The following is a 15,176-nucleotide window of genomic DNA, read 5'->3' as shown; positions in this document are numbered from 1 at the left end:
CTGACAGTACTCAAAAAGTTTTGGGGCAGTGCCACCTTGTGGTCAAAATTTATAAGGAAATTTACATAAATGCTAATAACTTTTGATTATATTAAACTATGGTAATGAAACTGTTTTCAAAAAACATGCAAACGAATTCTATGTAGCACTTGTGAAAATAGATGAAAGGCTCTATCTCCTTTGACCAAACTTTGTCCATGTCTTCACAAGCATGAACTGAGGTTACATGCTGTGTTTCGGCGCACCGCCACCTACTGGTCTGGAGATATAAAAAATGGATATTGCTTTTTTTAAAAGTGGTTAGATTCGTTAGACTCAGGGTGTCATGCCAAGTTGAATGATATCCAATTTTCCCATATAGGCCATTTTGAATTTTGTCATAAAATGCTGTATTTTATTTTATTATTATTATTATTATATATATATATTCCTGTAATATATTATTACATAGTTGGCGGAACTTCCTGTCCGCCATTTTGTTTTTCTTTAAAAATCTACTTTTTTCGAACTCCTCCTAGACCTTTCCCGATTTTTACCAAAATCTAATTGTATCATCTTCAGTCTGTGCTTACAAAAAAAATTATGGATTTCATGTCGATAGACAAAAGCATTTTTATATGCCGCAGCAACAAAGTTGAGGCATGATGTCAAAATGACTCTTGAGGCTGTGTATCTTCAATGCTTTGACATATTGGCACCAAACTTTGCATGTGTCATTGTCACCTCACTCTGACCACACCAAATCAATTTAGTCACAGCGCCACCTATTGGTTAAAAGTGATAAATCATTAATTCAAATTATTTTGTTACTGTATTTGATTTTTTTTTTTTTTTTTTCAGTCATTTTGGTCATTTAGGTCTTTAATTGCTCATAATTGCAGTCAGTCTGATGCTCCCAGCCATGTTGGCATGACTCATCATGACTTCTTTTATGCTTGGAAGTTAAATTATTGTTTACTAAAATATTACTATATAGAAATGAAATATTCCTACACACTTGCAAAAAGTATCACAATTTGTTCAGTAATGTTCAGGCATTTACCATTTATCCGTAGGTGTGCAGTGTTTTTTGATTACTAACATATTACTAAAATCTCTTCTTCAGCCACTGATGTAAAGTTTACCTGAATTCACCCTACAGATGTACAGTAGTATAATACATCTGGCCACTAGAGGGCGTGCCTCAGAGACATCAGTCATGCAGTGAAGCACATGCTGCCTTTCCTTTTCTTGAATTGAGGCAAAACATCAACTAATGCTGTTCATAATTTAATCACCTCTTGATGAAGACGCTCGTGGTTTTAGCAGTAGGTTAGTACACACTTCACATTAAACTGTTGAGTCTTTAAGTGCTTGCAGTGTGAAATGTGAATGTATGAAAATCTGCTTCAATAGATGCAACATAAAGCAGGTCAAAGGGTGTCATTCCTCTCATACTGGACACAGCTGCTGTCTGTCTTACTGTAAACACCTTGAGGATCAAGATCTTCACAACAGAACAGGGTGAATGTGAAGCACAGAGATCTACAGAACGAGCCACCACAAATTGATTTCATTATAGCTGAATAAAGATATGGAACAGATTTAATGAATCTATCATGATCATAAAATTGTTGAGATTGACTTTAATATCTTTATGTTTAGAGTTCTAAAGCCGCAAATGAAATACATGTAAATATACACTAAAGTTTGGGGTTGGAAAGTTTTTGAAAGAAGTCTCTTCTGTTCAGCAAGGCTGCATTTATAAAAAAGGTGAAATATTATTGCACTGTAAATCAGCTGTTTTCTATGTGAATATATAGTAAAATATAATTTATTTCTGTGATCAAAGCTGAATTTTCAGCATCACTACTCCAGTCTTCAGTGTCACATGATCCTTCAGAAATCCTTCTAATATGATGATTTGATGCTCAAGAAACATGATTATTATCAGTGTTGAAATATATTTTAGTGGAAACTTATATATATGTAAAATCATATGAGCCCATGACCCTGTCTCCGGTTCACCACTGTTCCTTCCCTGGAGCACTTTTGATAGATCCTGACCACTGCAGACTGGGAACACGCCACAAGAGCTGCAGTTTTGGAGATGCTCTGACCCAGTCGTCTAGCATCACAATTTGGCTCTTGGCAAACTCACTCAAATCCTTACGCTTGCCCATTTTTCCTGCTTCTAACACATCAACTTTGAGGACAAAATGTTCACTTGCTGCATATATATAATGGCTGTGGAGTCTGTCTGACTTTCAGCTCTACCTCATTTCGTATGTCAAACTCTTTAGTAATGAAATTGCCCAACTGAATGACACAAGCACACAAAATTCCCTCCACAACTCGTTTCGGCTCACAATGCAAGCTTAATCACGAAGAATCTCCCGGAGGCAGAAAAAAAAAAAAACCCAGATCTTTAAATATCCTCGTCATGTGGTTCCCCGCAAATGACAAACATTGGCAGGACCGCAAGGATCCTAACAGGAGGGCTGTTTATTCTCGCTCATCTCCAAACAAGATGCCTCACGCTCGGAGCTGGAGATCTGAGTGTTGGCTGTCCTTTAATGTCATTTTCTTAATTAGGATCAGTGGTGTTACTTCATTTAAAGAGTGCTGTCTCACCCGCCGCCCTGCTGACAGTTGATGGACTCTGAAGGATGGATTCGCTGTAAAGTGCGAGTTTCGCTCCCTCAGGCTGAGAACATGAAATATGGATGAATTTGGGTTTGGCTCTTCCTCTTTACCTGCCTGATCACTTCATGCTGCGGGCAGAAAGATTTGAGCAGGGGCGGGTGTGTTTCGATGGACCGGTGACAAAGCAGGATTCGTCTCCGGTGTAAAAACAAAGCGCTGGTTTGTCTTTAAAGGCTAATTTATCTTCACACTGTCAGCGCATTTCCCAATTTAGATGAATGTGATTTCTGGTGTGGAAGTTGTTTTCTGGGAAATAAAGTCGTGCAAGGGTTGGGCCCTGAGAATATGAGCACATGACATCAACATGGTTATGTGCAGCCAGTGTTTCAGCATCTGCAGACATGTGGAGTGTGTGTTTGCTGTGGTGAAAACACTTATTTAGAAATGTAATAAAGAGTTTCTCAACCGGCAACCCATAAATGGGCCACAAAACCGTTTTTAATGGGCTGCTCCTGCGAAGTGTGAAATAACAACAAAACACTTAACAAAAAACATTAATTTTAAATGTTTTTCTAATGAGAGACTTTTATTTTGAAAGCTTTTCGCTGTTCTGTCACAATTCAGACTTTATAACTCGCAATTCAGACTTTATAACTCGCAATTCAGACTTTATATCACACAATTCTGACTTTATAACTCGCAATTCTGACTTTATATCTCGCAATTCAGACTTTATATCTCGAAAATTCAGACTTTATATCTCACAATTCTGACTTTATATCTCGCAATTCTGACTTTATATCACACAATTCAGACTTTATATCACACAATTGTGACTTTATAACTCACAATTCTGACTTTATATAACACAATTCTGACTTTATAAGACACAATTCTGACTTTATATCTCGCAATTCAGACTTTATAACTCGCAATTCAGACTTTATATCTCGAAAATTCAGACTTTATATCTCACAATTATGACTTTATATCTCACAATTCTGACTTTATAACTCGCAATTCTGACTTTATACTGCAATTCTGACTTTATATCTCGCAATTCTGACTTTATATCACGCAATTCTGACTTTATAACTCGCAATTCAGACTTTATATCTCGAAAATTCAGACTTTATATCTCACAATTATGACTTTATATCTCACAATTCTGACTTTATAACTCGCAATTCTGACTTTATACTGCAATTCTGACTTTATATCTCGCAATTCTGACTTTATATCACGCAATTCTGACTTTATATCTCGCAATTATGACTTTATATCTCACAATTCTGACTTTATATCTCCCAATTCTGACTTTATACTGCAATTATGACTTTATATCTCGCAATTCTGACTTTATATCACGCAATTCTGACTTTATAACTCGCAATTCTGACTTTATATCTCGCAATTCTGACTTTATAACTCCCAATTCTGACTTTATAACTCGCAATTCTGACTTTATATCTCGCAATTCTGACTTTATATCTCACAATTCTGACTTTATAACTCGCAATTCTGACTTTATAACTCACAATTCGGACTTTATATCTCACAATTCTGACTTTATATCTCGCAATTCTGACTTTATATCTCGCAATTCTGACTTTATATCTCTCAATTCTGACTTTATAACTCGCAATTCTGACTTTATAACTCGCAATTCTGACTTTATATCACGCAATTCTGACTTTATAACTCGCAATTCTGACTATATATCTCGCAATTCTGACATTATAACTCGCAATTCTGACTATATATCTCGCAATTCTGACTTGACTTTATATCTCGCAATTCTGACTTTATATCTCGCAATTCTGACTTTATATCTCACAATTCTGACTTTATATCTCGCAATTCTGACTTTATATCTCGCAATTCTGACTTTATAACTCGCAATTCTGACTTTATATCTCGCAATTCTGACTTTATATCTCGCAATTCTGACTTTATATCTCGCAATTCTGACTTTATATCTCGCAATTCTGACTTTATATCTCACAATTCTGACTTTATATCACGCAATTCTGACTTTATAACTCGCAATTCTGACTTTATATCTCGCAATTCTGACTTTATATCTCACAATTCTGACTTTATAACTCGCAATTCTGACTTTATAACTCACAATTCTGACTTTATAACTCGCAATTCTGACTTTATATCTCCCAATTCTGACTTTATACTGCAGTTATGACTTTATATCTCGCAATTCTGACTTTATATCTCGCAATTCTGACTTTGTAACTCGCAATTCTGACTTTATATCACGCAATTCTGACTTTATAACTCGCAATTCAGACTTTATATCTCGCAATTCTGACTTTATATCTCGCAATTCTGACTTTATATCTCGCAATTCTGACTTTATACTGCAATTATGACTTTATATCTCGCAATTCTGACTTTATAACTCGCAATTCTGACTTTATATCTCGCAATTCTGACTTTATATCTCCCAATTCTGACTTTATGACTCGCAATTCTGACTTTATAACTCGCAATTCTGACTTTATATCTCACAATTCTGACTTTATAACTCGCAATTCTGACTTTATAACTCACAATTCTGACTTTATAACTCGCATTTCTGACTTTATATCTCCCAATTCTGACTTTATACTGCAATTATGACTTTATATCTCGCAATTCTGACTTTATATCTCGCAATTCTGACTTTATATCTCCCAATTCTGACTTTATAACTCGCAATTCTGACTTTATATCTCGCAATTCTGACTTTATATCTCACAATTCTGACTTTATATCTCGCAATTCTGACTTTATATCTCACAATTCTGACTGTATAACTCGCAATTCTGACTTTATATCTCGCAATTCAGACTTTATATCACACAATTCTGACTTTATATCACACAATTCTGACTTTATATCACACAATTCTGACTTTATAACACACAATTCTGACTTTATATCATTTAATTCTGACTTTATATCTCGCAATTCTGACTTTATATCTCGCAATTCAGACTTTATAACTCGCAATTCAGACTTTATATCTCGAAAATTCAGACTTTATATCTCACAATTCTGACTTTATAACTCGCAATTCAGACTTTATATCTCGCAATTCTGACTTTATATCTCGCAATTCTGACTTTATATCTCGCAATTCTGACATTATATCTCGCAATTCTGACTTTATACTGCAATTATGACTTTATATCTCGCAATTCTGACTTTATATCTCGCAATTCTGACTTTATAACTCGCAATTCTGACTTTATATCTCCCAATTCTGACTTTATATCTCCCAATTCTGACTTTATACTGCAATTATGACTTTATATCTCGCAATTCTGACTTTATAACTCGCAATTCTGACTTTATATCTCCCAATTCTGACTTTATACTGCAATTATGACTTTATATCTCACAATTCTGACTTTATATCTCCCAATTCTGACTTTATACTGCAATTATGACTTTATATCTCGCAATTCTGACTTTATAACTCGCAATTCTGACTTTATAACTCGCAATTCTGACTTTATATCTCCCAATTCTGACTTTATACTGCAATTATGACTTTATATCTCGCAATTCTGACTTTATAACTCACAATTCTGACTTTATATCTCCCAATTCTGACTTTATACTGCAGTTATGACTTTATATCTCGCAATTCTGACTTTATATCTCGCAATTCTGACTTTGTAACTCGCAATTCTGACTTTATATCTCGCAATTCTGACTTTATATCTCGCAATTCTGACTTTATATCTCGCAATTCTGACTTTATACTGCAATTATGACTTTATATCTCGCAATTCTGACTTTATATCTCGCAATTCTGACTTTGTAACTCGCAATTCTGACTTTATATCACGCAATTCTGACTTTATATCTCGCAATTCTGACTTTATATCTCCCAATTCTGACTTTATACTGCAGTTATGACTTTATATCTCGCAATTCTGACTTTATATCTCGCAATTCTGACTTTGTAACTCGCAATTCTGACTTTATATCACGCAATTCTGACTTTATATCTCGCAATTCTGACTTTATATCACGCAATTCTGACTTTATATCTCGCAATTCTGACTTTATATCTCCCAATTCTGACTTTATACTGCAGTTATGACTTTATATCTCGCAATTCTGACTTTATATCTCGCAATTCTGACTTTGTAACTCGCAATTCTGACTTTATATCACGCAATTCTGACTTTATAACTCGCAATTCAGACTTTATATCTCGCAATTCTGACTTTATATCTCGCAATTCTGACTTTATATCTCGCAATTCTGACTTTATACTGCAATTATGACTTTATATCTCGCAATTCTGACTTTATAACTCGCAATTCTGACTTTATATCTCGCAATTCTGACTTTATATCTCCCAATTCTGACTTTATGACTCGCAATTCTGACTTTATATCTCGCAATTATGACTTTATATCTCACAATTCTGACTTTATAACTCGCAATTCTGACTTTATAACTCACAATTCTGACTTTATAACTCGCATTTCTGACTTTATATCTCCCAATTCTGACTTTATACTGCAATTATGACTTTATATCTCGCAATTCTGACTTTATATCTCGCAATTCTGACTTTATATCTCCCAATTCTGACTTTATAACTCGCAATTCTGACTTTATAACTCACAATTCTGACTTTATAACTCGCATTTCTGACTTTATATCTCCCAATTCTGACTTTATATCTCGCAATTCTGACTTTATATCTCACAATTCTGACTGTATAACTCGCAATTCTGACTTTATATCTCGCAATTCAGACTTTATATCACACAATTCTGACTTTATATCACACAATTCTGACTTTATATCACACAATTCTGACTTTATAACACACAATTCTGACTTTATATAATTTAATTCTGACTTTATATCTCGCAATTCTGACTTTATAACTCGCAATTCTGACTTTATATCACGCAATTCTGACTTTATAACTCGCAATTCTGACTATATATCTCGCAATTCTGACTTTATATCTCGCAATTCTGACTTTATATCTCGCAATTCTGACTTTATATCTCGCAATTCTGACTTTATATCTCACAATACTGACTTTATATCACGCAATTCTGACTTTATATCTCGCAATTCTGACTTTATAACTCGCAATTCTGACTTTATATCACGCAATTCTGACTTTATATCTCGCAATTCTGACTTTATAACTCGCAATTCTGACTATATATCTCGCAATTCTGACTTTATATCTCGCAATTCTGACTTTATATCTCGCAATTCTGACTTTATATCTCGCAATTCTGACTTTATATCTCACAATTCTGACTTTATATCACGCAATTCTGACTTTATAACTCACAATTCTGACTTTATATCTCGCAATTCTGACTTTATATCTCGCAATTCTGACTTTATATCTCGCAATTCTGACTTTATATCTAACAATTCTGACTTTATAACTCGCAATTCTGACTTTATATCTCGCAATTCTGACTTTATATCTCACAATTCTGACTTTATAACTCGCAATTCTGACTTTATATCTCGCAATTCTGACTTTATATCTCACAATTCTGACTTTATAACTCGCAATTCTGACTTTATAACTCACAATTCTGACTTTATAACTCGCAATTATGACTTTATATCTCCCAATTCTGACTTTATACTGCAATTATGACTTTATATCTCGCAATTATTACTTTATATCTCGCAATTCTGACTTTGTAACTCGCAATTCTGACTTTATATCACGCAATTCTGACTTTATAACTCGCAATTCAGACTTTATATCTTGCAATTCTGACTTTATATCTCGCAATTCTGACTTTATATCTCGCAATTCTGACTTTATATCTCACAATTCTGACTTTATAACTCGCAATTCTGACTTTATAACTCACAATTCTGACTTTATAACTCGCAATTCTGACTTTATATCTCGCAATTCTGACTTTATACTGCAATTATGACTTTATATCTCGCAATTATGACTTTATATCTCGCAATTCTGACTTTGTAACTCGCAATTCTGACTTTATATCACGCAATTCTGACTTTATAACTCGCAATTCAGACTTTATATCTCGCAATTCTGACTTTATATCTCGCAATTCTGACTTTATATCTCGCAATTCTGACTTTATATCTCGCAATTCTGACTTTATACTGCAATTATGACTTTATATCTCGCAATTCTGACTTTATAACTCGCAATTCTGACTTTATATCTCGCAATTCTGACTTTATATCTCCCAATTCTGACTTTATGACTCGCAATTCTGACTTTATATCACGCAATTCTGACTTTATATCTCACAATTCTGACTTTATAACTCGCAATTCTGACTTTATAACTCACAATTCTGACTTTATAACTCGCATTTCTGACTTTATATCTCCCAATTCTGACTTTATATCTCGCAATTCTGACTTTATATCTCGCAATTCTGACTTTATATCTCCCAATTCTGACTTTATAACTCGCAATTCTGACTTTATATCTCGCAATTCTGACTTTATAACACACAATTCTGACTTTATATCATGCAATTCTGACTTTATAACTCGCAATTCTGACTTTATATCTCACAATTCTGACTTTATATCTCGCAATTCAGACTTTATATCTCGCAATTCTGACTTTATATCTCGCAATTCAGACTTTATATCTCGCAATTCTGACTTTATATCTCGCAATTCTGACTTTATATCTCACAATTCTGACTTTATAACTCGCAATTCTGACTTTATAACTCACAATTCTGACTTTATATCTCACAATTCTGACTATATATCTCGCAATTCTGACTTTATATCTCGCAATTCTGACTTTATATCTCACAATTCTGACTTTATAACTCGCAATTCTGACTTTATACTGCAATTCTGACTTTATATCTCGCAATTCTGACTTTATATCACGCAATTCTGACTTTATAACTCGCAATTCTGACTTTATATCTCGCAATTCTGACTTTATATCTCCCAATTCTGACTTTTTAACTCGCAATTCTGACTTTATATCTCGCAATTCTGACTTTATATCTCACAATTCTGACTTTATAACTCGCAATTCTGACTTTATAACTCACAATTCTGACTTTATATCTCACAATTCTGACTTTATAACTCGCAATTCTGACTTTATAACTCGCAATTCTGACTTTATATCACGCAATTCTGACTTTATAACTCGCAATTCTGACTTTATATCTCGCAATTCTGACTTTATATCTCGCAATTCTGACTTTATATCTCGCAATTCTGACTTTATATCTCGCAATTCTGACTTTATATCTCACAATTCTGACTTTATATCACGCAATTCTGACTTTATAACTCGCAATTCTGACTTTATATCTCGCAATTCTGACTTTATAACTCGCAATTCTGACTTTATATCTCGCAATTCTGACTTTATAACTCGCAATTCTGACTTTATATCTCACAATTCTGACTTTATATCACGCAATTCTGACTTTATATCTCGCAATTCTGACTTTATAACTCGCAATTCTGACCTTATATCACACAATTCTGACTTTATAACTCACAATTCAGACTTTATATCTCACAATTCAGACTTTATATCTCGCATTTCTGACTTTATATCACACAATTCTGACTTTATATCATGCAATTCTGACTTTATATCTCGCAATTCTGACTTTATATCTCGCAATTCTGACTTTATATCTCACAATTCTGACTTTATATCTCGCAATTCTGACTTTATATCACACAATTCAGACTTTATATCTCGCAATTCAGACTTTATATCACACAATTTTGACTTTATAACACACAATTCTGACTTTATATCACACAATTCTGACTTTATAACTCGCAATTCTGACTTTATATCTCACAATTCTGATTTTATATCTCGCAATTCAGACTTTATAACTCGCAATTCAGACTTTATATCTCGAAAATTCAGACTTTATATCTCACAATTCTGACTTTATAACTCGCAATTCAGACTTTATATCTCGCAATTCTGACTTTATAACTCGCAATTCTGACTTTATATCTCGCAATTCTGACTTTATAACTCGCAATTCTGACTTTATATCTCACAATTCTGACTTTATATCTCGCAATTCTGACTTTATAACTCGCAATTCTGACTTTATATCTCACATTTCTGACTTTATAACTCGCAATTCTGACTTTATATCTCACAATTCTGACTTTATATCACGCAATTCTGAATTTATATCTCGCAATTCTGACTTTATATCACGCAATTCTGAATTGATATCACACAATTCTGACTTTATATCTCGCAATTCAGACTTTATATCTCGAAAATTCAGACTTTATATCTCACAATTCTGACTTTATAACTCGCAATTCAGACTTTATATCTCGCAATTCTGACTTTATATCTCGCAATTCTGACTTTATATCTCGCAATTCAGACTTTATATCACACAATTCTGACTTTATAACTCACAATTCTGACTTTATATCACACAATTCTGACTTTATAACACACAATTCTGACTTTATATCATGCAATTCTGACTTTATATCTCGCAATTCAGACTTTATAACTCACAATTCAGACTTTATATTTCGAAAATTCAGACTTTATATCTCACAATTCTGACTTTATAACTCGCAATTCTGACTTTATATCTCGCAATTCTCACTTTATATCTTACAATTCTGACTTTATAACTCGCAATTCTGACTTTATATCTCGCAATTCTGACTTTATATCTCACAATTCTGACTTTATATCTCGCAATTCTGACTTTATAACTCACAATTCTGACTTTATAACTCACAATTCTGACTTTATAACTCACAATTCTCACTTTATATCACGCAATTCTGACTTTATATCTCACAGTTCTGAATTTATATCACACAATTCTGGATTTATAACTCGCAATTCAGACTTTATAACTCGCAATTCAGTCTTTGTATCTCGCAATTCAGACTTTATATCTCGCAATTCTGACTTTATAACTCACAATTCTCACTTTATATCACGCAATTCTGACTTTATATCACACAATTCTGAATTTATATCACACAATTCAGACTTTATATCTCGCAATTCAGACTTTATAACTTGCAATTCAGACTTTGTATCTCGCAATTCAGACTTTATATCTCGCAATTCTGACTTTATAAGTCACAATTCTGACTTTATATCTCTCAATTCTGACTTTATATCCCGCAATTCTGACTTTATATCTCGCAATTCTGACTTTATATCACACAATTCTGACTTTATATCTCGCAATTCTGACTTTATATCTCGCAATTCTGACTTTATATCACTCAATTCTGACTTTATATCACTCAATTCTGACTTTATATCTCGAAATTCTGACTTTATATCTCGCAATTCTGACTGTATATCTCGCAATTGTGACTTTACATCTCACTATTCTGACTTTATAACTCGCAATTCTGACTTTATAACTCGCAATTCTGAATTCTGTATATCATGCAATTCTGACTTTATAACTCGCAATTCTGACTTTATATCTCGCAATTCTGACTTTATAACACACAATTCTATCTTTATAACTCGCAATTCTGACTTTATATCTCGCAATTCTGACTTTATATCTCACAATTCAGACTTTATATCTCGCAATTCTGACTTTATATATCACAATTCTGACCTTAAATGTATATCACTCAATTCTGACTTTATATCTCACAATTCTGACTTTATAACTCGCAATTCTGACTTTATATCTCGCAATTCTGACTTTATCACACTATTCTGACTTTATATCTCGCAATTCTGACATTATAACTCTTGATTCTGACTTTATATCTCGCAATTCTGACTGTATATCTCGCAATTCTGACTTTATAACTCTCAATTCTGAATTCTGTATATCATGGAATTCTGACTTTATAACTCGCAATTCTGACTTTATATCTCGCAATTCTGACTTTATAACACACAATTCTGACTTTATAACTTGCAATTCTGCCTTTATATCTCGCAATTCTGACTTCATCTCTCACAATTCTGACTTTATATCTCGCAATTCTGACTTTATGTCTTGCAATTCTGACTTTATATCTCGCAATTCTGACTTTATGTCTTGCAATTCTGACTTTATATCTCGCAATTCTGACTTTATATCACGCAATTCTGACTTTATATCTCGCAATTCTGACTGTATAACTCACAATTCTGACTTTATAACTCGCAATTCAGACTTTATATCTCGCAATTCTGACTATATCTTGCAATTCTGACTTTTTAACTAGCAATTCAGACTTTATATCTCACAATTCAGACTTTATCTCGCAATTCTGACTATATCTTGCAATTCTGACTTTATAACTCACAATTCTCACTTTATTTCACGCAATTCTGACTTTATATCTCACAATTCTGAATTTATATCTCGCAATTCAGACTTTATATCATACAATTCTGACTTTAGAACTCACAATTCTGACTTTATATCTCGCAATTCAGACTTTATATCACACAATTCTGACTTTAGAACTCACAATTCTGACTTTATATCTCGCAATTCTGACTTTATAACTGACAATTCTGACTTTATAACTCGCAATTCTGAATTTATATCACACAATTCTGAATTTATATCTTGCAATTCAGACTTTACATCACACAATTCTGACTTTATAACTCACAATTCTGACTTTATATCACGCAATTCAGACTTTATATCTCACAATTCTGACTTTATATCTCACAATTCTGAATTTATATCACACAATTCTGAATTTATATCTCGCAATTCTGACTTTATATCTCACAATTCTGAATTTATAACTCACAATTCTGACTTTATATCACGCAATTCTGACTTTATATCTCGCAATTCTGACTTTATATCTCACAATTCTGAATTTATATCACACAATTCTGAATTTATATCTCGCAATTCAGACTTTATATCACACAATTCTGACTTTATAACTCACAATTCTGACTTTATAACTCACAATTCTCACTTTATATCACGCAATTCTGACTGTATATCTCGCAATTCTGACTTTATATCACACAATTCTGAATTTATATCACACAATTCTGAATTTATATCTCGCAATTCAGACTTTATATCTCACAATTCTGAATTTATATCTCGCAATTCAGACTTTATATCTCACAATTCTGAATTTATATCTCGCAATTCAGACTTTATATTTCTAACTTTATATCTCACAATTCTGACTTTATATCTCACAATTCTGAATTTATATCACACAATTCTGAATTTATATCTACGCAATTCAGACTTTATATCACACAATTCTGAATTTATATCTCGCAATTCTGACTTTATATCTCACAATTCTGAATTTATATCACACAATTCTGAATTTATATCTCGCAATTCAGACTTTATATTTCTAACTTTATATCTCACAATTCTGAATTTATATCACACTCTTATATATAACTCTTGATTCTGACTTTATATCTCGCAATTGTGACTTTACATCTCACAATTCTGACTTTATAACTCGCAATTCTGACTTTATATCTCACAATTCTGACTTTATAACTCACAATTCTGACTTTATAACTCACAATTCTCACTTTATATCACGCAATTCTGACTTTATATCTCACAATTCAGACTTTATATCACACAATTCTGACTTTATATCTCGCAATTCTGACTTTATATCTCGAAATTCTGACTTTATATCTCGCAATTGTGACTTTACATCTCACAATTCTGACTTTATAACTCGCAATTCTGACTTTATAACTCGCAATTCTGACTTTATAACTCGCAATTCTGACTTTATAACACACAATTCTATCTTTATATCTCTCAATTCTGACTTTATATCTCGCAATTCTGACTTTATATCACACAATTCTCTCTTTATATCTCGCAATTCTGACTTTATATCTCGCAATTCTGACTTTATATCACACAATTCTATCTTTATAATTCGCAATTCTGACTTTATATCCCGCAATTCTGAATTTATATCTCGCAATTCTGACTTTATATTACACAATTCTGACTTTATATCTCGCAATTCAGACTTTATATCTCGCAATTCTGACTTTATATCTCACAATTCTGACCATAAATGTATATCACTCAATTCTGACTTTATATCTCGAAATTCTGACTTTATATCTCGCAATTGTGACTTTATCACACTATTCTGACTTTATATCTCGCAATTCTGACTTTATAATTCACAATTCTGACTGTATATCTCGCAATTCTGACATTATAACTCTTGATTCTGACTTTATATCACGCAATTCAGACTTTATATCTCGCAATTCTGACTTTATATCTCACAATTCTGAATTTATATCACACAATTCTGAATTTATATCTCGCAATTCTGACTTTATATCTCACAATTCTGAATTTATAACTCACAATTCTGACTTTATATCACGCAATTCTGACTTTATATCTCGCAATTCTGACTTTATATCTCACAATTCTGAATTTATATCACACAATTCTGAATTTATATCTCGCAATTCAGACTTTATATCACACAATTCTGACTTTATAACTCACAATTCTGACTTTATAACTCACAATTCTCACTTTATATCACGCAAT

The sequence above is a fragment of the Chanodichthys erythropterus genome, chromosome 19, assembly GCF_024489055.1.
Source record: "Chanodichthys erythropterus isolate Z2021 chromosome 19, ASM2448905v1, whole genome shotgun sequence".
NCBI classification, from domain to species: domain Eukaryota; kingdom Metazoa; phylum Chordata; class Actinopteri; order Cypriniformes; family Xenocyprididae; genus Chanodichthys; species Chanodichthys erythropterus.
Note: the sequence above shows the minus strand (reverse complement) of the source record.